At 46.0% G+C, this 26664-nt stretch overlaps 1 long non-coding RNA gene across 1 annotated transcript in view; it reads left to right on the top strand.

Moving 5' to 3' along the window:
- The first annotated feature begins 563 nt into the window (after positions 1 to 563).
- The window catches only part of LOC115468073, a 44667-nt gene continuing 18566 nt past the window's right edge, over positions 564 to 26664 (top strand). The window contains exon 1 of the long non-coding RNA XR_003941817.1: positions 564 to 594. This is a non-coding gene — a long non-coding RNA (uncharacterized LOC115468073). The remainder of the gene's footprint in view (positions 595 to 26664) is intronic.

Below are 26664 nucleotides of genomic sequence, written 5' to 3'. Positions count from 1 at the left end.
CCTTGAAGAGCCTGATTCTGTTCCCACTCTCCTCCTGCTGCTAGTCTATGAAGTGTACCACATAGTTGCTGCAGAGTTTGCAAACTCTTGCTGTAGAACTTTGAAAAATGTGTCTCATTAAACCTAGGGCTGGATATATACTTGTACTAGTGTGCATGGGGGTCTGAGGAACTGTTGCTTCAGGGTACTAACAGATTCTGTGTCACAAGTAACAGGCTAATCCAGTCCTGGTCTTACCCTACTGCATGCATAGACAAGACACAAGCAGAACTGCAAAGTCCATGCATGTTGTAAGACATGGACTGGATTAGTCTACTCCATGTGGAGTCAGATGCCAACCTTGCTTTAAATTGTGCTATCTACTTAGAAGTAAAATAGAAATCAAAACCCCAAAATGGGGTCTTTAGGATTATATTGACTGAATGATCTGAAAGTGGTTTGCTAGTGCTGCTGGATGTAGAAGACTGGGGGAAGTCCAGGGTGCTCTTGATTAGTTGATGATGCTGTTCAGCTGTTGCTTTGTTCTCTCTATTTCCTGTCCTTGCTCTGCCTTGAGGGGTGTGCTGGATGGCTGCTTTGCTGCCACTGCCTCAGGTAAGTGGATAAATTAATCTCTTCTCTAGGTTATCCTCTTCCTTTCTTGCTTTGCAGTGTGGGAGGTTTCTAAAGCTGAGCTCATACACAGAGCTAAGTGTAATTTTGGTAACAGTTCTTTATGCTCTATTCTTAAATCATGTTATTATCCATTCAATCTGATGTTTTGATACCTGGTCTTATATCTCAGCCTCTGACATGGTATATTCAGTGCAAGTAAGGATTGTATTTCTCTATTGCCTTGGGATAAGCAGGCTCTTCTACAGCTGCATTTCCAGGTGCTTCCTATATTTAAAGTCCATTAAAGATAAAATGTACATTAATAATAAGCCTTAATTTCCTAGGAATCTATCCTTACATTATACCATAGTGTGTGCTTAGTGTTAGCTTTTTACCCAGGGTGGGCATAAGAAATGTGTGTACCGAATGCTGCTTTCTCCCTAGACTGAGGATTTTCCTGGGTTGAGAGAAAAGGAAGGATTATGTGGGTTGTACTGGGTGTTTACCATCTTGCAGGATGTACGCTGGCTGTCTGGAGGAGGGGGAAGGTTGGGGCTGAAATTTGGCTGGCTCATCCTAAAGGGGAACGGTTGGGTTGGCTGGTTATCCCAAGATAGTGATGGGAAGAACTGAATAGAGAATGACATGGTGATAAAGTTTTGTCCCCGTGGGTTCTATCTCCGTACCCACCCCGTCTCCATCCCCGCAGGTTCTGTCCCTGTCCCTATACCATCCCCATGGACTGTGGTCTCATCTGCAGAAGCCTTGAACACTTATGATTTTATATTTAAATGTTTTCATTAAAGTATAAAAAGGAACAATATGTGGTGCAACTGTTGTGTATAAATTACAAATACAAAACAATAATAACAATGAGCAGCTATAATAATCCCTCCCACCACCACCCTCTACCTTTACAACCCCCACAATAGCTGACTTCTACTACCCTAAGGAATCCTAATCCACCCTGTTAAAATGTCCAGGGATACAAAATACATCCCGTTCTGTATGACCTTGAGGGGAGAAATATTATATTATAGAGGAGACTGACTTTTGTAGCAGTTTTGAGTTACCACTCCACCTATGAGTGAAGAAAAGCAGATGGGACATGTTACTAAGATTTAGTTAGGAGCTGAGTATCTCCCATACTAGTAACAAAGAATACTGAGAAGTTCCCCTTCTGATATAGTTCATTCTCTGGACAAGCTGGATAAAGCTTCCACACATAGGTCACTGTTTGTTGGTGCTAGTTTGGACCTGCTCCCCTATGGCTCAAAAGTCTAGACCAGTGCTTCTTTACCCAGCCAATCAGGTTTTCAGGATATCCAAAATGAATATATATATGAGCAAGATTTGCATACACTGCCTCTTTGATGTCCAAATCCATCTTATGCATATGTACTGTGAACATAGACGGTCGGTAGCCCAACTGTTTGGGGAGGCTAAAGGGGGCGGAGCTTACCTCCATACGCTCCGTGGCAGCGACGTCAATGAAGAAAAAGACTACAGGCTCGCCGCCAGCGTCTCCCTTCTCTCTGCACACAGTGTCCCGTGATGCATTTCCTGTTTCCGCGAGAGCAGAGAGAAGGGAGAAGCTGGCGGCGAGCCTGTAGTCTTTTTCTTCATTGACGTCGCTGCCACGGAAATAAAAGATGAAAATGCGCGGGGCGGGAGGGTGGGCTCCACAACAAGCGGAAGTCGACGATTCGGCTGGGGAGGCTTAGCCTCCCCAAGCCTCTTATACGGGGCGCCTATGACTGTGAATATCCTGAAAACTTAGCTGACTGGGTTGAGAAGTACTGGTTTAGAAGACTTTTTGAGCACGCTTGTGTGCAGCCTCCTAAAGGTAACTGCCATCCTTGCCAGTCTTTTTTTTTATGTGCTCTGAGTCCAGATTCTGCTCCCTCTCTGTAATTTTCCACATAATTTGACTTTACTTATTAATCTACCACTACTTCCTATTTCACACATAGTCAGTGTTGGTGATGAAATCAAACATGCTATCATCTTATGGTTTATGCAGGTGTGCACTGGTTAATGGTGGTGTTCTATTTAGAACTTCTGATTCTAGGGGTTTCTAAATTGTAAATGTAGCTGGGTTACATGCAGTGGTGTGCTGGAGCCGGCTCGCACCGGCTCGCAAGAGCCAGTTGTTAATCTTTCGGCTTGCGAGACGGTTGTTAAATATCACGAGCCGGCTCTGGCTCTCCTCCCTCCCTCCAGATCTGGTCCCGCTCACCGATTCCTTGTTCTTCTAATTCTTCGGGGCAGGCAGTCTTGCCTGCCCGCTGCCAGCTGACTCTCCCCCGCTGCCGATTCGCGCTTTAAAAATGGCCGCCGAGACTTCTGCTGAAGTCTCGGCGGCCATTTTGAAATATGAATCGGCAGCGCGGGAAAGTCAGTTGGTAGCGGGCAGGCAAGACTGCCTGCCCCGAAGAATTAGAAGAACAAGGAGTTGGTGAGGGACTGGATCCGGAGGGAGAGAGGAGGGAGGGAAGGAGGAGAATTCGCTGACAACTCGGGAGGGGGTGGCAGGGGAGAGAAGGGAGTCGCTGGGCATGGGTGGAGGGAGGGGAGAGAACTAAGGGTCACGCTGGGTATGGGTGCATGTAGGGCAGGGGAGAGGAGGGTCACTGCTGGACATGGGTGGATGGAGGGCAGGGGAGAGGAGGGGAGAGAGAAGAAATGCTGGACATGGATGGAGGAGAGGGAAGAATGAGGAAGGAGATGAGTTGAGGGGAAAGGAAGAGAGGAGAAAACCTGCACATGGATGAAGAAAATAGGCAGAAGCTGAGGACTAGAAATGAAGAAGAATGGAAAGAAATAAATGGAATGGAAGCCCTGGAAAAGGAGTTAAGAGGACAGATAGCAGCAGAATCGGATACTGGGCCAGCATGATCAGAAAAACAGTCACCAGACAACAAAGGTAGAAAAAATCATTTTATTTTCATTATAGTGTTTGGAATATGTTCACTTTGAGAATCAGGTACTCAACATTAAAAGTTTATATTTATTTACTTATTTATGGCATTTTATCGCACATTAAACATGAATTAGATTGGAACCTGGGATCATTTAATTTTTTTTCCTGGATGAATGCATTGCCCCCCCCCCCCCCAGGCTCTCTCCCCGCTATAGCCAGCTGTGCAATTTGGGGGGGGGGGGGCGCAGAGGGGGACCGGGGAGAGAGCCTGTTGTTAAACATTTACCAGCACACCACTGGTGACATGTACAAAGTCCTGCTGAAAGGGATCTGTAAATACTCAAAAGGAGGAGAATACAGGCATTTCCCCTGGGGAATACCAGAAGGATTGTGATTTTAAGAGCCTTGCATTCAATGTTAGAGAGTTGATATGGTTTGATGTTTCTGCTGTTGCGGAGTTGAAGAATAAACAGTTTTGATTTTTTTATAAGTTGCTGACTCCAGAGTGTTCCTTGCATTTGGAGAATATAAGTGTCTCCTGAAACCTGCCTAACCTGCCAGCCTTGTTCACAGTGATTTCCATTTTGAACTTGTATTCTTTTTTTTTTTTTTTTTGGTCTCCAGGGGGGGAGAAGAGGATAATTCCACCTGCTAATGCTTCTTTTCCCCAGGTGGAAGCATCATGCACCAAGCGAGTAAGGAACTGACTGAAACTGCCTTCTGGAGGCTCCAACCTTCAAATCCAGGAGCACCCAGGTCAGGAGTTTTACATAAACTTCTACCCTGAAGCCTTAACCAGATGTCTAGGACCTCTGGGCAGAAGAGATTTAGATCTCAAGAACTGCAAATTAAATGCTGCTGGGCAACCTTACCTAGGGCTAAGAGGAAGAGATCACAGATTAGCCAGCTCTGCATTTTGCCTGGGGGGGGGGGGGGGTGATTCATTCTGCTCTGGAATCAGGCCCTGATGCACAGAAGTCCAGCACTGTTCTAAACAGTTCCGGGAAAAATACTGCCACAGCGCAGCAAAGGAACTCTGGCCCCGATGCTCAAAAGTATCATTCTTTTAAGGGCCCTTTACTGGGGGCCTAGGAGTAAAGGTCTACACTTTTGCAGGTTAAATATAGATATTGTGTTTTGGGAATCCTCATGAGATTATTTTTGAATATTTTGAATACTCTGAATACAGTGGAGTGGCTGAATGGACAAGACTTAATACTGAAAAAAGTATTAAGGTTTTAATCTGAATTATGGGTGAGGGCCTCATCTTGGCCTAATGAAAGGGCAGTATCTGACCTGTTGTTTCTTTCTCTATAATATCACCAAAATTCACCCTTTCCTTTCTGAGCACACTACCAGAACCCTTATCCACACTCTTATCACCTCTCGCTTAGACTATGGCAACTTGCTTCTTACAGGTCTCCCACTCAGCCATCTCTCCCCTCTTCAGTCTTTTCAAAATTCTGCTGCACGACTTATATTCCGCCAGTGTCACATAAGCACCGCCATACTGGGAAAAGACAAAGGGTCCATCAAGCCCAGCATCCTGTCTCCGACAGCGGCCAATCTAGGCTTCAAGAACCCGGCAAAACCCATTAAAAAAAAAAGATAATTTTTAATGTTCAATGGACTTTTCTTTCAGGAATCTGGCCAAACCCCCCCTTAAACTCCGTAAGGCCAGCTGCTGCCACTACGTTCTCCAGCAACGAGTTCCAGAGTTCAACTACAAGCTGAGTGCACATAAGCGCATAAGCACATAAGCACCGCCATACCGGGAAAAGACCAAGGGTCCATCAAGCCCAGCATCCTGTCTCCAACAGCGGCCAATCCAGGCCCCAAGAACCCGGCAACCCCCCCCCCCTTTTTTTTTTTAAATAATGTTCAATGGACTTTTCCTTCAGGAATCTGTCCAAACCCCCCTTAAACTCCGTAAGGCCAGCTGCTGTCACTACGTTCTCCAGCAACGAGTTCCAGAGTCCAACTACATGCTGAGTAAAGAAAACCTTTCTCCTATTTGTTTTAAATCTACCATATTCTAGCTTCATCTTGTGTCACCTGGTTCTATTATTGTTTGAAAGTGTAAAAAAACGCTTCACATCTGTCCGCTCTACTCCGCTCATTATCTTGTACACTTCTATCATATCACCCCTTAGCTGCCTTTTCTCCAAGCTGAAGAGCCCTAACCTTGTTAGCCTTTCCTCATAGGGAAGTCGTTCTATCCCTTTTATCATTTTCGTTGCCCTTCTCCAATTCCTTTATATCTTTTTTGAGATGTGGCGACCAGAGTTGGACACAATATTCGAGGTGCGGTTGCACCATGGAGTGATACAACGGCGTTATAACATCCTCGTGTTTGTTTTCCATCCCTTTCCTAATAATACTCAACATTCTGTGCGCTTTCTTAGCTGCCGCAGCACACTGAGCAAAAGTTTTCAACGTCTTGTCAACGATGACTCCCAGATCCCTTTCTAGGTATGTGACTCCTAACGTGGAACCCAGGGCCGTGCCTAGGGTCTCTGGCGCCCCCCTGCAGACTATCAATTGGCGCCCCCCCCCCCCATGAAAATGATCGCTCACCACTTGCCACACTGAAAGGAATTGTCAGCAATATTCTTAGAAACAAATTGGTATACATTGCAAAATAAGATAGCAGATGTAAATTCTCAAAGTGGACATATTCCAAATGCTAAAATGAAAATAAAATGATTTTTTTTCTACCTTTGTTGTCTGGTGACTTTCTTTTTTCAATCATGCTGGTCCAGTATCTGATTCTGCTGCTATCTGTCCTCTTAACTCCATTTCCAGGGCTTCCTTTCCATTTATTTCTTTACTTTTCTCCTTTCTTCTTCATTTCTTGCTCTATATCCATTTCCAGCAATTTCTCCTCTCTCCCTGGGTCCTGCCCTCCCATCCATGTCCATTCTTGTCCCTCTCTGCCCTTCCCTCCTCCATCCATAGCCAGCAATCCTCCTCTCTCCCCTCCCCTCCATTTCCAGCAATTTGTCCTCTCCCTGGGCCCCCATGTCCATCCTTGTCCCTCTCTGCCCTTCCCTCCTCCATCCATAGCCAGCAATCCTCTCTCCCCTCCCCTTCCAGCAATTTGTCCTCTCCCTGGGCCCTGCCCTCCCATCGATGCCTCTCTGCCCTCCCATCCATGCCTCTCTGCCCTTCCCTCCGCGCCCTGGGGCCTTTAAATCTTTTACTTCTGGTCGCAGCAGCGTCAGTGAAAGCGGAGCGCTGCTGACATCTCCCTTCCCTTTGCGCTCTTGGTTCCCTCAGTGTCCACCTTCTTCTGACGTCAGAAGAAGGCGGGACACTGAGGGAACCAACGAGTGCAAGGGAAGGGAGACGTCGGCAGCAGTGGCGTAGCTAGGGTAGTTGACACCCAGGGCCGGTCATTTTTTTAACCCCCCCCCCAAATCCAGTACTAGGCATACCGAGAATACAAAACACGACCTATAGAGCAATTTTACCATACCATAAGCAGTCGTTTCTATGAGTCACACAAGGAAAAGGAAAGCATCTTAAGCACTACAGTGAGCACTAGAACATCAATTCACCTATTGTAAAACGAAACCAGACAGAATAGTACAGATCGTCGATCCTGCACAGTCAATGCCAACTGAAAGCCATGTCTTTTTCACAAACACAGATACACCCTAATCCACTATAGAATAAGTAATCATAAACTTTCTATTTAGACAAAAATTAAACTGAACCCCCAATGCCAGACTCTGCATACAATGCAACGCCACAGAAACAGAAAATGTCTCCTAGTACTGTGCAAAATATAAAGACAGCAGATGTAAATTTGAAAAAACTAACAAATACCAATCACCACTTTACAAATTAACAAATAGAAATAAAACAAATACAGAAAATAAAATAATACCATTTTATTGGACTAATACATTTAACTTCCAGAGGCCAAAATCTCCTTCCTCAGGTCAATACAATATAGTGCTGTTACAGTATCCTATCCTGATCTGAGGAAGGGGGTTTTGTTCTCTGAAAGTTAAGTCAAAATGTATTAAAATTAGTCCAATAAAAAGATTACCTTATTTACATGTTCTATTTATAAACATTTATTAACACAGCTAAAATACTATATCCTAAAGCAAAATAATAAAAATATATATTTACAGTTTGTTGTCTTTGGTTTCTGCTTTCCTCATCTTCTTTTCACCGTCTTCCTTCCATCCAGCATCTGTCTTCGCTCTCTCTCTGCCATCCAGTGTCTGCCATCTCTAATGTGCCTTCCATCCACATCTGCCCTCTATTTCTGCCCCTTCCATCCACCATCTGCCCCAGTCTGCCATCTCTCTCTCCCCCTTCCATCCACCATCTGCCCTCTCTCTCTCCTTTCCCTCCAGCATTTGCCCTCTATCTCTGCCCCTTCCATCCACTGTCTGCTCTTTCACTCCCTTCTATCCACTGTCTGCCCTTTCTCTCTGCTCCTTCGATTCACCATTTGCCCTCTCTCTTTCCCCCTCCCATCCATTCAGGGTCTGCCCTCCCTCTCACTCCCCATTCCATCCAGGATCTATCCCCCCTCTCTCAATGCCCCCTCTTTTCGGCTCCCAGTTCCCACCTGCGGCTGCCCCTAGTTCCAGATCCATTGATTCTCCCATCCACCCCTGCCCCAGGCATGACCCCATTCTCCCTCCTGCTCACTTTTCAGACCCCAGTTCCAGATCCATGCCCCTTCTCCCATCTGTCTCCCACCCAGTCCCTTCTGCTATCCAAGTGCCCCCACCCTCACCCCATTTGTCTCCCACCCAGTCCCTTCTGCTATCCATGTGCCCCCCCACCCTCACCCCATCTGTCTCCCACCCAGTCCCTTCTGCCCATCCGAGTCCCCCTCACCCCATCTGGCTCCCACCCAGTCCCTTCTGCTATCCAAGTGCCCCCCACCCTCACCCTATCTCCCACCCAGTCCCTTCTGCCCATCCGAGTCCCCCTCACCTCATCTGTCTCCCACCCAGTCCCTTCTGCTATCCAAGTGCCCCCCACCCTCACCCCATCTGTCTCCCACCCAGTCCCTTCTGCTATCCGAGTCCCCCCCACCTTCACCCCATCTGTCCCCCACCCTCACCCTGCCTCGTCCTCTCCCTGCCACCCGGTCTTTAAAAATAAATTGCCGACGCGATAGGGAGCGCAGCACCTCGTGTGCAAGTAAAAGAAGCGGATCCGATCATCTCATTGGGCCTTCCTTCACTGTCCCGCCCTAGAGGAAATAGGAAGTTGCGTCAGAGGAGGGCGGGACAGTGAGGGAAGGTCCAATGAGATGATCGGATCCGCTTCTTTTACTTGCACACGAGGTGCTGCGCTCGCTATTCGCGTCGGCAATTTATTTTTAAAGGGCTGGTGCGGGGGAGGGGCTGCCAGGAAGAAGAGCAGCGGGAGCGGCGGCACCCCCCTTTCTGATGACACTCGGGGCGGACCGCCCCCACCGCCCCGCCCTTGCTGGTCGGCAGCGCTTTCACTGACGCTGCTGCGACCCAGGTAAAATATTTAAAGGCCTTTGCGGCGCGGGGCGAGGGTAAGCACCGCGGCGGCGCCCTCCAGAGGTGGGCGCCCCCCTGCGGCGCTTACCTCGCTTACCGCATCGGCAAGGCCCTGGTGGAACCTTGCATAACATAGTTGTAATTCGGGTCTTACCCACATGCATCACTTTGCACTTGTCAACATTGAACTTCATCTGCCACTTGGATGCCCAATCCCCCCAGTCTCGCGAGGTCCTCCTGTAATCTTTCACACTCCTCCTGTGACTTGACGACCCTGAATAACTTTGTGTCATCTGCGAATTTAAACCTCGCTAGTTACTCCCATCTCTAGGTCATTTATAAATATGTTAAAAAGCAGCGGTCCCAGCACAGACCTTGAGGGACCCCACTAACTACCCTTCTCCATTGAGAATACTGACCATTCAATCCTACTCTCTGCTTCCTATCTTTCAACCAGCTCTTAATCCATAGTAATACCCTACCTCCGATCCCATGACTCTCCAGTTTCCTCTGGAGTCTTTCATGAGGCACTTTGTCAAATGCCTTCTGAAAATCTAGATACACAATATCCACCGACTCTCTCCATTGTCCACATGTTTGTTCACCCCCTCAAAAAAATGCTCATATTAGCCCTCTCCTCAAGTCACTTCACTGGCTCCCTATCCGTTTCTGCATACAGTTCAAACTCCTCTTATTGATTTACAAGTGCATTCACTCTGCAGCTCCTCAGTACCTCTCCACCAGTGGCGTAGCCAGACCTGAGATTTTGGGTGGGCCCAGAGCTAATATGGGTGGGCATGCACTGTCTATATGAGTAGTGTCTCTTGGGATCCTACAAAATAATGCCTTAGAATTCACTTGATGATGGATTTCTAAGTAGTCTGCCCAACAGCTGCCCTGCATCAGTATAACCACATACATACTTAATGGAAAAATTGATATTTTTCAATATAATTACATTATCCCACAATCTCTCCACTGCAAAATGCTATACACAAACTTGTGCAAAAACACACTCATACCCTTACTAAACCATAACAGCACTAATTCCAAGGACAGGACGAGCTACAACCTTATGCTTGAAAAGGTAGAACTGTAATTACACTAGGCTCTAAAACACCAATACACTACCTCGTGAAAAAAAAAAAAGCAAAACAAAAAGGGCTGCAAATACTGCACCTTGATTACACATGAAAAACACATGACACAACAGACATGACACAATGAACTAGAAATCAAAAAATATGAAGGCAAAATACTGAACTGGAAAGTTAACTCAAGAAGTCAGACTCAGCATGCAGCAATACCAGAAAAATTGAAACTTACATGCAAAATATCACAGATGCACATTTCAAAAATCTGACACATTCCAATTAATAAATTCTGAATAAAATACTTTTTTCTACCTTTGTTGTCCGATCTATTTGCTTTGGTCCCAGTGTCTTCTGTTTTATGCAGTGTCTTCTTTCCATTTGATATTTTTTCTCTCACCATGTCCACCATCCTCCTGTGTCCTGTCTACCATCTGTAGCCCTGTCCCTATCCTTCCTCGAGTTTCAGTATCTGCCCTCAACGTGTTCCAAACCAGCCCTTAAACTCAGCAGTTTCCCCTCCATCCATGTGCATCTACTTCCTCTGTCTTCCCTCCCCTCCATCCATGTCCAGCATTTCTCCTCTCTCCCTTTCCCTCCATCCATGTCCAGCATTTCTCCTCTCTCCCTTCCCCTCCATCCATGTGCATCTCCTTCCTTTATCTTTCCTTCCCTCCATCCTTGTCCAACATTTTTCCTCTCTTTCCTGCCCTCCACTCCATCCATGTCCAGCATTTCTGCTCTCTTCCCTCCCCTCCATCCATGCGCATCTCCTCCCTGACTTTTCTCCCCTCCCTCCATCCATGTGTCCAGCAACTCTCCATTCTCCCCTGCCATCTCCTCCATCCACCCATATCCAGCAAATGTCCTCTGTCCCCTGCATGTTCAGCAATTCTCCTCTCTCCCCTGCCCCCCCTCCATCCATACCCAGCAAATTTTCTTTCTCCCCTTTCCCCTCCATCCATCCATGTCCAGCAATTCTCCTCCTTCCCCTGCCCTCTGCTCCGTCCAGCAACTCTCCATTCTCCCCTGCCCCTCCTCCATCCATCTCCAGCAAATTTCCTCTCTCCCCTTCCCCTCCATCCATGTCCAGCAATTCTCCTCCTTCCCCTGCCCTCCGCTCCGTCCAGCAACTCTCCATTCTCCCCTGCCCCTCCTCCATCCATCTCCAGCAAATTTCCTCTTTCCCCTTCCCCTCCATCCATCCCCAGCAATTCTCCTCCTTCCCCTGCCCTCCACTCCGTCCAGCAACTCTCCATTCTCCCCTGCCCTCTCCTCCATCCATCTCCAGCAAATTTCCTCTCTCCCCTATCCCCTCCATCAATCCCCAGCAATTCTCCTCCTTCCCCTGCCCTCCACTCCGTCCAGCAACTCTCCATTCTCCCCTGCCCTCTCCTCCATCCATCTCCAGCAAATTTCCTCTCTCCCCTATCCCCTCCATCAATCCCTGTTGTCCAGCAATTCTCCTGTCTCCCCCCTCCTCTCCCCCTTCACAACATCTCCCAGCCACCTGTAAGGACAACGTGGATGAAGCAGCTCACAGGTTTGCTTGCTGTTTGCACTCCCGAAGTTGCAGCGATGAACGAGCGGGCAGGCAGCGGTAGGAAAAGCAAGAAGGAGGTAGGTTCGATTCTGTCCTTCCCTTCCCTGCCCTCTCAGCGTCCCGCCTGCCCAAAAGGAAATGACATCAGAGGAAGGCGGGACGCAGAGGGCAAGCAGGGACGCGAATGACGGAGCAGTTGACCTGCCCTCCTTGTTGCTTTTACTACCGAAGCGCTGCCCGCCCGTTCATTGCTGCGACTTCAAGTAAAAAAGTCGCCGTTCCAGTCGTCATTTGGGTGGGCCTGAGCCGAGATTGGGTGGGCCTGGGCTCATCCAGTCCCATGCGTAGCTACACCCCTGCTCTCCACTCTTCTCTCCCTACACTCCTCCCCTGGAAACTCCGTTTCACTGGGTAAATCTCTCTTATCTGCACCCTTCTCCTCCACCGCTAACTGCAGACTCCATTCCTTTTACCTTGCTGCACCATATGCCTGGAATAGACTCCCTGAGCCAGTATGTTAATCTCAATCTCTGTCCATCTTCAAATGTAGGCTAAAAGCCCACCTTTTTGATGCTGCTCACTTGTTCAGTACCCGTATTTTATCATTCCCACCTTAGTAATTTCCTTATCTTATTTGTCCTGTTTGTCTGTCCTAATTAGATTGTAAGCTCTGTCGAGCAGGGACTATCTCTTCATGTTCAAGTGTACAGCACTGTGTACGTCTTGTAGTGCTATAGAAATGATTAGTAGTAGTAATAATTCCATCAAGCTGTCCTTAGAACTTAAATATCGTGTGTGATCCTTGATTCAGCTGACCTTGGAAGATAAAGTTGATCTTCTTAGAAACTGCATTTTTCTTTAGTTATAATTTGTGACGCAGCTTTGTCCGTTTCTTCACCCTACCAATTTGCAATCTCCGAAAGAGATTTGTAGCATTGAAAGTGATGACTGGTAGCTGACACTAGGAGAGAGCTGCTGCGTTGTTAACTTATTGCCTTAAGCTTTTTAAAATTTTTACTCTCTTTTCTTGCAAATCAGAGACTTGGTCTAAAATGTTTTATAAAATCGCCCTATGGCTATTGATACTTCAGACATCAGTTAATGCTAAAACTAAAGCCTTTACTCAATTGTTGAATTGTTGCCCAGCTTTGAATTGTTGCTAAGCTTAAATGCAAATGTAGGCTTTGCCTCACTTTGAATTGCCAAGCTTAAATGCAAATGTAGGCTTTGCTTCGCTTTGAATGTAAACCAGCTGAATGTTTGCCACAGCGCCTTAAACATAGATATGAATACCAGTAAAACACTCCTAACCATTCTTTGTCTCACCCTACTCTTACACGCAAACACAATCCACAGCCCAGATAACAACCCCATAACTCACAAATCACACAGCACTCACATACACACACTCCAGCCTACTTGCTCCGGTACACATGCTCCAGCCTGCCTACTCCAGTACATCTGCTCCGGCGTGTTCCAGTCTGCCTGAACCAGCTTCTCCCTGCTTGTTCCAGTACACCTGCTCCAGCCGGCCTGCTCCAGTACATCTGCTCCAGCGTGTTCCAATCCACCTGAACCTGCTTCTCCCTGCTTGTTTCAGTCCATCTGCTCCAGCCTGCTTGCTCCAGCTTCGCCCTGCTCGTTCCTATTCACCTGCACCAGCTTGTTGCAGCCCATCTGCTAGCTTGTCAGCCATTGATTTACTTGCCTGCCTGCTAGCTTGCCAACTCGTTAGCCATTGACTTACCTGCTGTCCAGTTTCTCCCTACTCGTTCCTGTCCTTCTGCATCAGTATGCTCCAGCCCGCCTACTAGCTTGTCAGCCATTGACTTACCTGCCTGCCTCTAACTTGTCAGCCCTTGTCTTACCTGCTCTCCAGCATCTCCCTGCTCGTTACTGTCCATCGGCTCCAGCATGCCTCAACCCGCCTGCTAGCTTGTCACCCATTGATTTACTCGCCTACCTGCTAACTTGTCAGCCATTGACTTACCTGCCCCCCAGCCTCTTCCGGCTCGTCCCTGTCCATCCGCACCAGCTTGCTCCAGCCCGCCTGCAAGCTTGGCAGCCACTGCCTCACTTGCCTGCCTGCCAACTTGTCAGCTATTGACTTACCTGCTCTCCAGTCCTTATATCCCTCCAATTCCAAGCCTCCAGCTCTCCGCTCCATCCATCTGCTTCTCACCCCAGTCACTACACTTACACCTGTTACAATCACTTCTTATGGCCCCTGTCCACATCCTCTTCCTTGCCCTGTCCCTTCCTAATCTTTTTTCCCTCCCCCTACCGCTGTCTACCGCTGGAACTCATTGCCCACCTGTGTGCCCTCCTGTCCTGCCCGCCTCGGCTATACCCTACTCACCCCCATCCCTCACCATCTCACCATCTCTCTTGTCCCCCTCCTCCTTCCTAGCCCTTAATCTTCAACACCTCCTTCCTGCCATTAACCCTTCACCATTCCTCCTGAGTGCACCCCGTCTTCGTCGCCCGACCTCCCCCACCCTCCTCCGTACTCTCCTGCTCCTTCTCCTGCTATCCGCGGGAGACATTAATCCTAATCCAGGCCCCCCTCACCTGTCCTCCTATCCATGCAAACGTTTCCGTGATGTCTCCAACCTCGTTTCTATTCCCCTCCTCCCCCCCCTCTTCCCTCCCCTTCTCATGTGCCCTGTGGAATGCCCACTCGGTCTGCAACAAACTGCCCTTCACCCATGATCTCTTCATCTCTCGTTCCCTTCATCTGCTCGCCCTAACTGAAACCTGGCTCTCCCCTGACGACTCTGCCTCGGTCGCGGCCCTCTGTCGTGGAGGTTATCTCTTCTCCCACACTCCCCGCCCAGATGGCCGCGGTGGAGGCGTCGGGCTACTTCTCTCGCCCTCCTGTAGTTTCCAACCCCTCCTCCCACCGCAGTCTCACTGCTTCTCGTTCTTTGAAGCACACTCCGGCTATTCTACCCATTACCACTCAGAGTTGCAGTCATCTACCGCCCCCCTGATAAGCCCCTCTCTTCATTCCTTACTGACTTCGACGCTTGGCTCACTGTCTTTCTTGACCCCGCATCTCCATCCCTCATTCTTGGTGATTTTAACATTCACCTTGACAACCCATCCAACTCCTACGCTTCTAAATTCCTCACTCTGATATCCTCCTTTAACCTCCGACTATGCTCTACCACCCCTACTCACCGTGATGGCCATTGTCTCGACCTCGTTCTCTTCTCTTCCTGCTCACCTTCCAATTTCTGCACCTCAGTCCTTCCTATCTCAGATCATCACCTAATCACCCTCACACTTCATCATCCTCCCCCTCAACCTCGCCCAACTATAACCACTGCCTTCAGGAATCTCCAAGCTGTCGACCCCCCCCTACCCTATCCTCTCACATCTCCAATCTCTTCCCTTCCATCTCGTCTTCTGAATCTGTCAACACGGCTGTCTCTACCTACAATGAAATTCTCTCCACTGCTCTGGATACCCTAGCACCATCTGTCTCTCGCCCCACTAAGTGCATTAATCCCCAGCCCTGGTTAACCCCTTGCATCCGTTACCTTCGCTCCTGCACCCGATCTGCTGAACGACTCTGGAGGAAATCTCGCACCCTGTCAGAATTCACCCATTACAAATTCATGCTATCCTCCTTCCAGTCCTCCCTATTCCTTGCCAAACAGGAATATTATTCTCAATTAACCAATTCTCTTAGCTCCAACCCTCATCGCCTCTTCGCCGCCCCCACCCCCCCTCACTCTCCCCTCAAACACTTGCTGACTACTTCCGCGATAAAGTGCAGAAGATAAACCTCAAATTCACTTCCAAGCCTTCTCCTCCCTGTGATTTCTTAACCCTCCTCCTCCTCCTTCCCCGAGATCACCGAAGAGGAAACTGCTCGCCTTCTTTCTACCTCTAAATGCACCACCTGTTCCTCTGATCCCATTCCCACCAATCTGCTTACCAACATCTCTCCTACGGTTAACCCCTCAATCTGTCACATCCTCAACCTCTCTCTCTCCACTGCTACTGTCCCTGACACCTTCAAGCACGCTGTAGTCACACCACTTCTAAAAAAAACATCACTTGACCCCACCTGTCCCTCCAATTACCGCCCCATCTCCCTTCTACTCTTCCTCTCCAAATTACTTGAACGCGCTGTCCACAGCCGCTGCCTTGATTTCCTCTCCTCTCAGGCCGTCCTCGATCCGCTTCAATCCGGCTTTCGCCCACTACACTCGACAGAAACAGCACTCTCTAAAGTCTGCAATGACCTGTTCCTTGCCAAATCCAAAGGTCACTATTCCATCCTCATCCTCCTTGACCTATCTGCCGCGTTTGACACTGTCAATCATAATTTACTTCTTGACACACTGTCCGCATTCGGGTTCCAGGGCTCTGTCCTCTCCTGGTTCTCCTCGTATCTTTCCCAACGCACCTTCAGAGTATTTTCTAATGGCTCCTCTTCCACCCCCATCCCGCTCTCTGTTGGGGTTCCTCAAGGATCTGTCCTTGGACCGCTTCTTTTCTCGATATACACCTCTTCCCTGGGCTCGCTGATCTCATCACATGGTTTCCAGTACCATCTCTATGCCAATGATACCCAGCTTTACCTCTCCACTCCTGACATCACAGTCGAAACCCAGGCCAAAGTCTCGGCCTGCCTTTCAGACATCGCTGCCTGGATGTCCAACCGGCATCTGAAACTGAACATGGCAAAGACTGAGCTTCTTGTCTTTCCACCCAAACCCTCCTCTCCTCTTCCCCCACTCTCCATCTCCGTTGACAACGCCCTCATCCTCCCCGTCTCTTCAGCCCGCAATCTCGGAGTCATTTTCGACTCCTCCCTCTCCTTCTCTGCCCATATCCAGCAGACAGCTAAGACCTGCCGCTTCTTCCTCTATAATATTAGCAAAATTCGCCCACTCCTCTCTGAACAGACCACCCGAACCCTCGTCCACTCACTCGTTCCCTCTCGTCTCGACTATTGCAACCTCCTCCTCGCTGGTCTCCCACTTAGCCACCTATCCCCCCTCCAATCTGTCCAAAATTCCGCCGCACGTCTTATCTACCGTGTGAACCGATACTCTCATATCACCCCTCTCCTCAAGTCACTTCACTGGCTCCCGATCCGCTACCGTATACAGTTCAAGCTTCTCCTACTGACCTTCAAGTGCACTCAATCTACAGCCCCCCATTACCTCTCTACCCTCCTCTCCCCGTATGTTCCCACCCGTAACCTCCGCTCTCAGGACAAATCACTCCTATCTGTACCCTTCTCCACCACCGCTAACTCCAGACTCCGCCCCTTCTGCCTCGCTTCACCTTATGCCTGGAACAGACTTCCCGAGCCCATACGGCATGCACCCTCCCTGCCCATTTTCAAGTCCTTACTCAAAGCCCATCTCTTCTCCCTTGCTTTTGGCGCCTAGCCACTCTACACTGACTACATAGCTTGTTACCTTTAGATTGGAAGCTCTCTTGAGCAGGGACCATCCTTCCCCATGTTTAAACTTGTACAGCGCTGCGTAACCCTGGCAGCACTATAGAAATGCTAAGTAGTAGTAGTAATGCCCACCCTAAAGAACATCCATAACAACTCACCCACAACACACCAACCCTATATACAACCTATCAACAACTCACCAAACCAAAGACACAAAAACCAACCAAAAGGAAAAATCTCCGGATATGAACACCACCAACAAAAAGAGGAAAACAACAACAAATTCAACCACCGAAGAAACAGGCAACTAATAAAAATAAACACATCGAACCCCCCCCACGGAACCATACCGCTCAATCCAACTAGGATACATCAATGCAAGATCAGCAGTAAGCAACTCAGTAGACATACTAGTCTGGATCACCACAGATAATTTAGACCTTCTATTTATCATAGAAACCTGGTTCCATAGCCCCACAGACCCCGCCATCTTAGAAACATGCCCACCAGAATACAAAATCACCCACTGGACAAGAAATGGAAAAAGAGGAGGTGGAATAGCCATAATTTACAAACCCGAATTCACCATCACAATCACGGGTGAATCTACCTCACCACAACTTGAAATTTTATTTTTATTTTTTGTTACATTTGTACCCCACGCTTGCCCACTCATGGCAGGCTCTATGTGGCAGGCAATGGAGGGTTAAGCGACTTGCCCAGAGTCACAAGGAGCTGCCTGTGCCGGGAATCGAACTCAGTTCCTCAGTTCCCCAGGACCAAAGTCCACCACCCTAACCACTAGGCCACTCCTCCACTCATCAACAAGAATTAATCATCCAAACCTAATAGGACACCTTAACACAATCCTATTCTACAGGCCACCAGGAAAATGGTAAGACTCCCAAACACAACTCATGGACTTCATCTCGAACTCCTGTGTATCTGCCTCAAACATCCTTATAATAGGAGACATCAACCTACACCTAGAAGACGATACCTCACCAGGCACACGAGAATGCAAAGAATTCTTAAAACTCTGGGATCTGCAAGCACCCAACATGCAACCAACACACAAAAAAGGACACACACTAGATATCATAACAAACAAATTCGAACCGGACTCAACTATCATACTCACTGACACAAAATGGACACCTACATTATGGTCAGACCACCATAAAGCAAATGTCTCTCTCTGCTGCCGAAAAACACACATAAACGCAATCAATAAACATGAGCGAACAACATACACAACGAGAGGAAAAATAGACCCCACAACATTCTGGCAACAGATCTACCAGAACGAATGGTCAACAAATGCTGACACCATCCAATTCCTCCAAGAATGGGACGATTTATGTACAACAACACTACACAAAATCGCCCCAATCCAAACCAGAACATCACACAGGAAAAAATCAAATCCATGGTTCACCGAAGAGCTGAAAGAACTTAAAACACAAGTCAGGAAACTAGAACACGCATGGAACAAAAAGAGAGATGAACAAACACTAAATGCCTGGAAATTACTTCGGAGAAAATACAAATATACCATAAAACAGACTAAAAGATTACATTACAAAACAATAATAGGACCAAACTACAAAGACACACATAAACTCTTCAACCTAGTGAACAAACTGTTAGACACCACACCAGTTACAAACAATGGCAAAGACATACCAGATGTTGACAACCTTGCGAAATACTTCAAGGAGAAAATTATACAATTACGACTCAAAATACCCGCCAGCCCTATTGAATACGCCACACTTCTAGATTGTCTAGATCCAGAAGAAGGAACATACCCAGTAGACAGAACCTGGACAGAATTCGAACTACTATCAGCAGACCTCATCTCTGAAACACTTAAAAGATTTGCCAAATCCCACTGCAAACTAGACATATGCCCAAACAACCTCATGAAACTGCTCCTCAACAATTCATAATAGACCTAACGAACCACGTAAACTTCATGCTACAAAACGGACTTTTCCCAAAAGAAAAAGGAAAAATCTTACTCACCCCAATTCCCAAAGATACAAAGAAAAGCACAAGCGAAATAACCAATTACAGGCCAGTAGGATCCATACCACTAATAACCAAAATAACCGAAGGAATGGTAACTAAACAACTCACAAACTATCTAAACAAATACTCAATACTGCATGATGCCCAATCAGGATTCCGGTCAAATCATAGCACAGAAACAGTATTAGTCACCCTTATGACTAAATTTAAACAAATGATTGCAACTGGCAACAATATACTCCTCCTACAATTTGACATGTCAAGTGCCTTCGACATGGTTGACCACGGAATCCTATTACACATACTTGAATATTTTGGCATTGGAGGAAATGTCCTGAACTGGTTCAAGGGGTTCCTAACCCAGCGTTCGTATCAAGATACATCAAATTCAACTACGACTAATGCATGGACACCTGAATGTGGAGTGCCACAAGGATCACCCCTCTCACCAACCATTTTCAACCTAATGATGATTCCCTTTGGCAAAACTCCTATCAAACCATAACCTCAACCCATATATATACGCTGATGATGTAACAATATACATCCCTTTCAAACAAGACATCAAAGAAATCTTCAACGAAATCAATCAAAGTCTACACATCATAAACACCTGGGCAGATGCATTTCGTTTGAAACTAAATGCAGAAAAAACTCAATGCCTGATACTCACCTCCCAATACAACACGAATGAATTTACCGCTATAAACACACCAAAACTAAACCTTCCAATCTCAGAAACGCTAAAAATCCTTGGAGTCACTATCGACCGCCACCTAACACTCGAAACTCATGCAAACAACACAACCAAAAAGATGTTCTTCTGCATGTGGAAACTGAAAAGAATAAGACCATTCTTCCCAAGATCCGTCTTTCGCAGCCTAGTGCAATCCCTCGTACTCAGCCATCTGGATTACTGCAACTCACTATACGCAGGTTGCAAAGAGCAAATACTGAGGAAACTTCAAACAACCCAGAATACAGCAGCCAGACTCATCTTCGGAAAACCAAAATATGAAAGTGCAAAACCCTTACGAGAGAAGCTACACTGGCTTCCACTCAAGGAACGCATTACTTTTAAAGTATGCACATTAGTCCACAAAATCATTCACGGTGAAGCCCCAGCATACATGTCTGAGTTAATAGACTTACCACCCAGAAACGCTAAAAGATCATCCTGAACTTTCCTCAACCTCCACTTCCCTAATTGCAAGGGCTTGAAATACAAGATGTTACACGCGTCAGCCTTTTCTTACATGAGCACGCAGTTCTGGAATACACTGCTGCGCAACCTGAGAACGATCTACAAGCAAGCCACCTTCCGCAAATTACTGAAGACCCATCTTTTTGAACAAATTTATGGAAAGAACCAAAACACATAACACCACCAAAACACACTCACTGTTCATTAATGCATCAATACATCCACTTCTGAACTCTCATCCCCAGTAATCTCACCTCACCCATACCTTTATTCACAGAAATATGTATACCATATGCCTTCGTGTCTTAATATTGCCCTTTTAGCTTCCCGTTGTCTCTTTCCAATGTTTCACGGTTTTGTTCCATTGTTATATTCCTTAACGATACTTTGATTGTCTCGCATAACTCTTCACAATGTAATCCATAACCAAGTTGTAACAAATTGTATTTCCATTATTCATAATATATTGTAAGCCACACTGAGCCCGCAAAAAGGTGGGAAAATGTGGGATACAAATGCAATAAATAAATGACTTACACTATTTGGAACTGGCTATCGTTATCCATCTGAAATTTGCCAGAATATTAGAGGGGCATTTTTGATATGACGTCTAAATCTGATTTTGGTTGTTTTGGGGGAAAAATGTACAAAACTCCAGTAGCAAGCATGGCCATTTTTGAAACAAAAAGTTGGGACTTGGTTTGAAAATGGCCATTTGCTAGATGTTTTAGGGATCTTGTAGGACCATTTAAAAAAAAAAAATCCAAGGGAAAAAATATGCACAAAAACAAGCCATTGAGGCGTGTGTGTGTGGGGGTGGTGGTCAGTATTCCTAGTAGACTGACATCCCATCAATCAGTGGGGCACCCTAGGGGGCACTGCAATGGACTTCACATAAAAGGTCCCAGGTATACATCTTGCTGTTACCCCCATATATTGTATGGGGAGCTCTCCAAAAGCTACTGTACACCACTACAATAATCCTTATGGCTGCAGGTGTCACCTATAGGTAGATACAGTGGGTTTTGGAAAGCTCACATGTTCCACAACCCCTCTCCCCCCACGTCTAACAGAGTGGGATATGGGCCTGGGTCCCCTTCTTTGCAGTCCACTGCACCAACCACTTGGCTATTCCAGGGACCTGCTTTCTGCTGTAATAGGACTGACATAACATGAAGCTGTCATAGAGGCTGGTATGTATTGTTTCTTTCACAACTTTGGGGTGGGGGGTAGGATGGGGGTCAGTGGTGTTCCTTGGTCGGCTGCCAACTGGGGTGGATCGCCGCTGTGCACCCCCCCCAGGTGCAGCGTAATCGTTCCCTCCCGGGTGTATCGCATCCAAGCCCCCTTTCCCTGGGTGCATTCATTTTACCTGCTGGCCTGCTGGAGCAGTTGCTCGGCTGTTGGCTCCGCCGGTTCCCTGCTCCCTCTACTTCAGAACAGGAAGTAACAGCAGAGGGAGCAGGGAACCGGCGGAGCCAACAGCTGCATGAATGCTCCTTGCACCCTTCCTGCATCGGGCACTTGGGGTGGACTGCCCCCATCACCCCACCCTTGGTACGCTGCTGGAGGGGGGTCAGTGACCAGTGGGGGTCTGGATGCATTTGCTTTGTTTCATTATGACAGAAAAACATCTACGTTTTGGGAACGCTCAGATTCCACACCAACATGCCCCCTTTTGATTTGCAAGCACCTCAGAGAAAAGCATCTCAAATCCGAGTTTCAAAAATCATGATTTGCCGAAAAATGTGAGACCCGTGATGATTCTGGTGTGTAATTCGCTGTGATTAAAGTATATCATCACAATGTGACACTTCTGAGGTCATTTCACCCACTCCTTGGAGCTTGTATGGATCACTGGACATATAAAATTTTATGCATATATCCAGTATGCATATAACATTGCATTTGTATTTGGGGAAGGAGGGTTGAAGTGTACTTAACCTATATGCGTATATTTTTATACATGTTCATAAGTGTATATAAGAAGTACCTGCACAAATAGCTAGTGCAGAACCTTTATGCAGACTGAGTCATTGTTTACATACAGACTTTACATCAGTTTCTCTTTGAATGGTCTCGGAAAATTTCACAAGTATGTGCCTTGTTTGAAAGTTGCCCTCAAGCTATTTGCTAAATTAAACTATTAAATTAGATTAAGCACACTATTCCAGTACTTGAACTTTGGAACAGTATTGGTAGCAGACAGATCAGAGCTAATATTAAGCGAAATGGATATTTAACCTGACAATCCAGTTCCACACAGACTATAAAAGGGTACTGGGTTACATATGCAACAAATCCAAAACATGGGTGGCTAAACTGAAGGCAAATATAAGTATAATTGAATAAGATATGAGGAAGTCCAGGCACAGTGAGTGGATAGGCTTGAGAGAAGTCAGGCTTTCACCTGCTTCCTGAAGCAGTGTAGACCTGTGGGAGTGAGTTCCAGAGTATGAGGGTTCTCCTGAAGGGTTACTGGTGGTAAGATGTTAGATCTCCTTAAGCCTAAAAGTTGCCGTCCTGTATTGGTCATAGGCTTTTTGGCAAAGCTGTTGGAAAAGATGGTGGAATGCCAGTTGGAGTTTGTGGAGAAGATTGCTGTACTTCATCCTTGGCAGTCAGCTTTTTAGTATGGTTATAGTACTGAAACTATATTAGTGGAGTTTGTTAGTAAGGTCTGAGGAATTCTTGACAGAGGATGCTTGGTTTTGGTTGATTCCTTGGACCTCGCTTCGGCTTTTGACTTGGTCAATCGTGGCCTCTTACTGAACTGTTTGGCACCTATAGGGATTGGAGAAAAGGTATTGAGGTGGTTTTATTGATTTTGGGACAGGTGTACTTTTTTGGTGGTGAAGGGACAGGAACTTTCTGATTCTAGATCATTGGTTAGTGGGATGCCACAGGGTTCTATTTAATTTGATTCTTAGTCCGCTATTGTCAGTGATGCAGCAATATGGAGTTAGTCAATTTTTGTTTATGCGGATGATTTATTATTGGTGGTTAGTAGAGAGGTGTGGTAGCCGTGTTAGTCCACTCTTAAAGGTTATCAATAGAAATCAAACAAAATAAAACATGGAAAAGAAAATAAGATGATACCTTTTTTATTGGACATAACTTAATACATTTCTTGATTAGCTTTCGAAGGTTGCCCTTCTTCCTCAGATCGGAAATAAGCAAATGAGGTAGCAGATAGTATATATGAGAGAAACATCAAAGCATTACTTTGACTGTCTGACAGAGTGGGAGGGTGGGGGTATGCATGGGGACATCAAAGCATTTCATTGATATTCTAACAGAATATCAAACATGTCAGACAGTCAAAGTAATGCTTTGATGTTTCTCTCATATATACTGTCTGAAAGCCTCATTTGCTTATTTCCGATCTGAGGAAGAAGGGCAACCTTCGAAAGCTAATCAAGAAATGTATTAAGTTATGTCCAATAAAAAAGGTATCATCTTTTCTTTTCCATGTTTTATTTTGTTTGATTTCTATTGATAACCTTATTGGTGGTTGAAATTTCGAAGGATTTTCTGGATTTGTCCCTCTTTGTTCAGTATCCCATGGGAAATTTTACATTGGGGTAACTGTCCACTGGATTGATAAGAGTCTTTAGAGAGGAAGTCTGCTTGTCCTGCCTTAAGACTGAACTGTCCCCACACAATTGACATTCTTGCATCAATTTTTAAAGATATTCAAACAGAGTTTGCCATCAAAAACAGACAATGATTCCAACTTTCTTTCTTTGAGTGGACGACACTACTTCTAATGCAGATGATAATAATGATGATGATGAAGTATTCTTTGCTATATGGAAGTCAAGTGTTTCAGAGATTCCCTTGATAATAACCTATAGAACCAGTCAGAAGATATCAGTAATATTGCAAACTGGCCTGATTTGAAGGAACTTTTTTTATCAAAACTTTTTTTTCTGCTAGTGTAGTTGTTGAACTTTTTTTTTTTTTAGCTGTGCTGGATTAATGACTCACAAGCACACTTATGTAAGTGACGGTCATTTTCAAAAATTTAGTTTTTACTAAAAGCAAAGTGGATTGAATTGTAGAGCAATAAAGTTGTATTCATTGAAGTTGCGGTACTTTTTACTTTTACTATTTACTCAATTATCAGGCAATACTTTTTTACTTTTTCTTAAGTACTTTCACCTAGTACTTTGAACAACACTGTTGAGAGGTAATGCTGTTTATGTGAAATCTTGATAGTTGCAGTAGCTTGAAAAGAGCATACAAATGAATACGGCATAGGCAGTTTAATTCACAGAGGAGATATGCTAGAGACAAACTCTCTAGACCCAGATGGGATTGGGGGGGGGGCATCTTGCCCAGCAAGCCAATAGAAAGAAAAGAGTCCCATAAGACATAGGGAACTGGACATGTGGAAACTACAGGATTATAGATATTTGTAGTCTTATCCTATCATCCACCTCCATGCAAAATGGGGGGGGGGGGGGGGCAGAACAATATGTATTCTAAATAATAATAGATACTCCATAATCAGAGAATACCTTAAATATTTTACATTCCCAACATTATATTAGATGTTTATCAAAACCCTCCATTGGCCCACACTATCCTCTTAATTTGTTTTCCTTATGTCTTGTCTGTCCGTTTTGACTAGGCTGTAAGCTTCAAGGAGTAGGGACTGTCCATTATGTGTCTGTTAGTAAAACACTTTACATCTTCCACACACTATCACAATGATTTTCTTTTTCTTTCTTTCTAGTGTGTTACTTGCTGCACTGTTTCCCACTGTTCTCCCCACCTAGCTAAGCTGTCTGCTATATTGCATTGCTGCAATGTCCTTGGTCTTTCTCCCCCATGCCTTATTTTCTGCTTCTGCTCCAGGAATTATTTCCCACTCTATTTCTATTTCCTCCTCTGGTTCTGACTTGCTACCTTCCTCATGGTTCACTTTGAAAAGTGTTGTTTTAAAGTGTTGTGTTTTTGGGAACCGATTTACTATCCTATTCCATTTACTGGCTTCCTTGGCATTGCCAATAAGGGTAAATTTTCTAAACAATCATGAAACTGATATAAAATGTAGTATTTGCAAATTATCGGAAGTGGTTTTTAGCAGGTTTACAGGTTTGAGACCCACAAAACACTTGCTGGGGCCCCAGCACCCCCTACCCCTCCCAGAGGAGCATGTGGTGCCAGCAGCCAGAGCTGTTTGAGGCGAGGCAGAGTAGTGGAAGCAAAAGAAATTCCAGTTGCTCTGCTAGCAGGGGCAGAGAAATGGGACAGGTGAAAGAAAGTGGCTGTGGGCTAAAGAAGGGAGCTGCAGCTGGGGGCTGATGTGGGGGTCAGGGGGGCTGAGGCTGGAGCTGGGGGTTGATACAGGAGAGGGGCTTGGAAATGGCCCTGATTTTAGGAGAAAGGAGAAGGTGGCTGAGGGCTGATACAAGGCTGAGGATAGCAATGATCTGATCCTAGAGGCAGATGCCAGAAAGGAGATGATGCTAGGGTTGGGAGAAGGGGAGCTCAAATCAGACTGTGGATGGGGTGGGAGAAGAGATATAATGCTAGGCTTGAGAGAAGGGGCTGGGATGGGAAATGGGGGGGAGGGTAGGGCTGATGCAGGGGCTGGGAGAAGGAAGGGCAGATACTATGTGGGGGAGAGGTAGAAGCAAGGGGATATGCAGGGGAAAGTGGAGGGATAAGAGGGTGAGGTACAGCAGTAAGGTGGAAGAAAGATACAGTAAACAAATATTAGAGAAGGAGGTAGGTGGACATATGCTGGAGAAGGAAATATGGGAGAAGAGGCAGGGGCCAAGGATGATGGGGAAAGAAGGAAAAAGGAGGGCTATGAAGAGGATGTGGGAGAAAGGAAGGAGACAGATAGCATTGGGAGAACTAGAGAGGTAAGAGTAAAAAAGTGAGTATGCAGGTGAATGAGGGGAGACTGAGGATTGTAGGTGGAGGGAGAGAAGGAGGAATGAATACTTGCTACAAGTAGATTGGGGGGGAAGCAGATGAGAAAAAAATGAAACAGAAGGATCAGTCTGGAGTTAGATGTAAGGGATGAAGGGAAAGAAGACAGTGAAGGAGAAAATAGAAATTCTGGAAAAGGACTTGGGAGAACCAAAAAGAAGTAGTAGTAAGAGAGACCAGGACCAACCCTAATGGAAGAACAAATTGGTCAGACACCAAAGGTACAAAAAATTGAGATTTTTAATATTTAGAGAATAAGATGTGGATATCTTGTATTTTATTCCATAAAGGAGGAAATATCTTTCTCTTCTCTTGTCAATTTAATTTTTTTATCTAGGTATTTTGTTGCTTATCTGTGGGCTCTTATTTTTAACTAGATGACGTTTTCTTT

This window comes from Microcaecilia unicolor, chromosome 4 (genome assembly GCF_901765095.1).
Source record: "Microcaecilia unicolor chromosome 4, aMicUni1.1, whole genome shotgun sequence".
NCBI lineage: Eukaryota > Metazoa > Chordata > Amphibia > Gymnophiona > Siphonopidae > Microcaecilia > Microcaecilia unicolor.
Note: the sequence above shows the minus strand (reverse complement) of the source record. Positions and strands in the feature narration are given on the sequence as shown.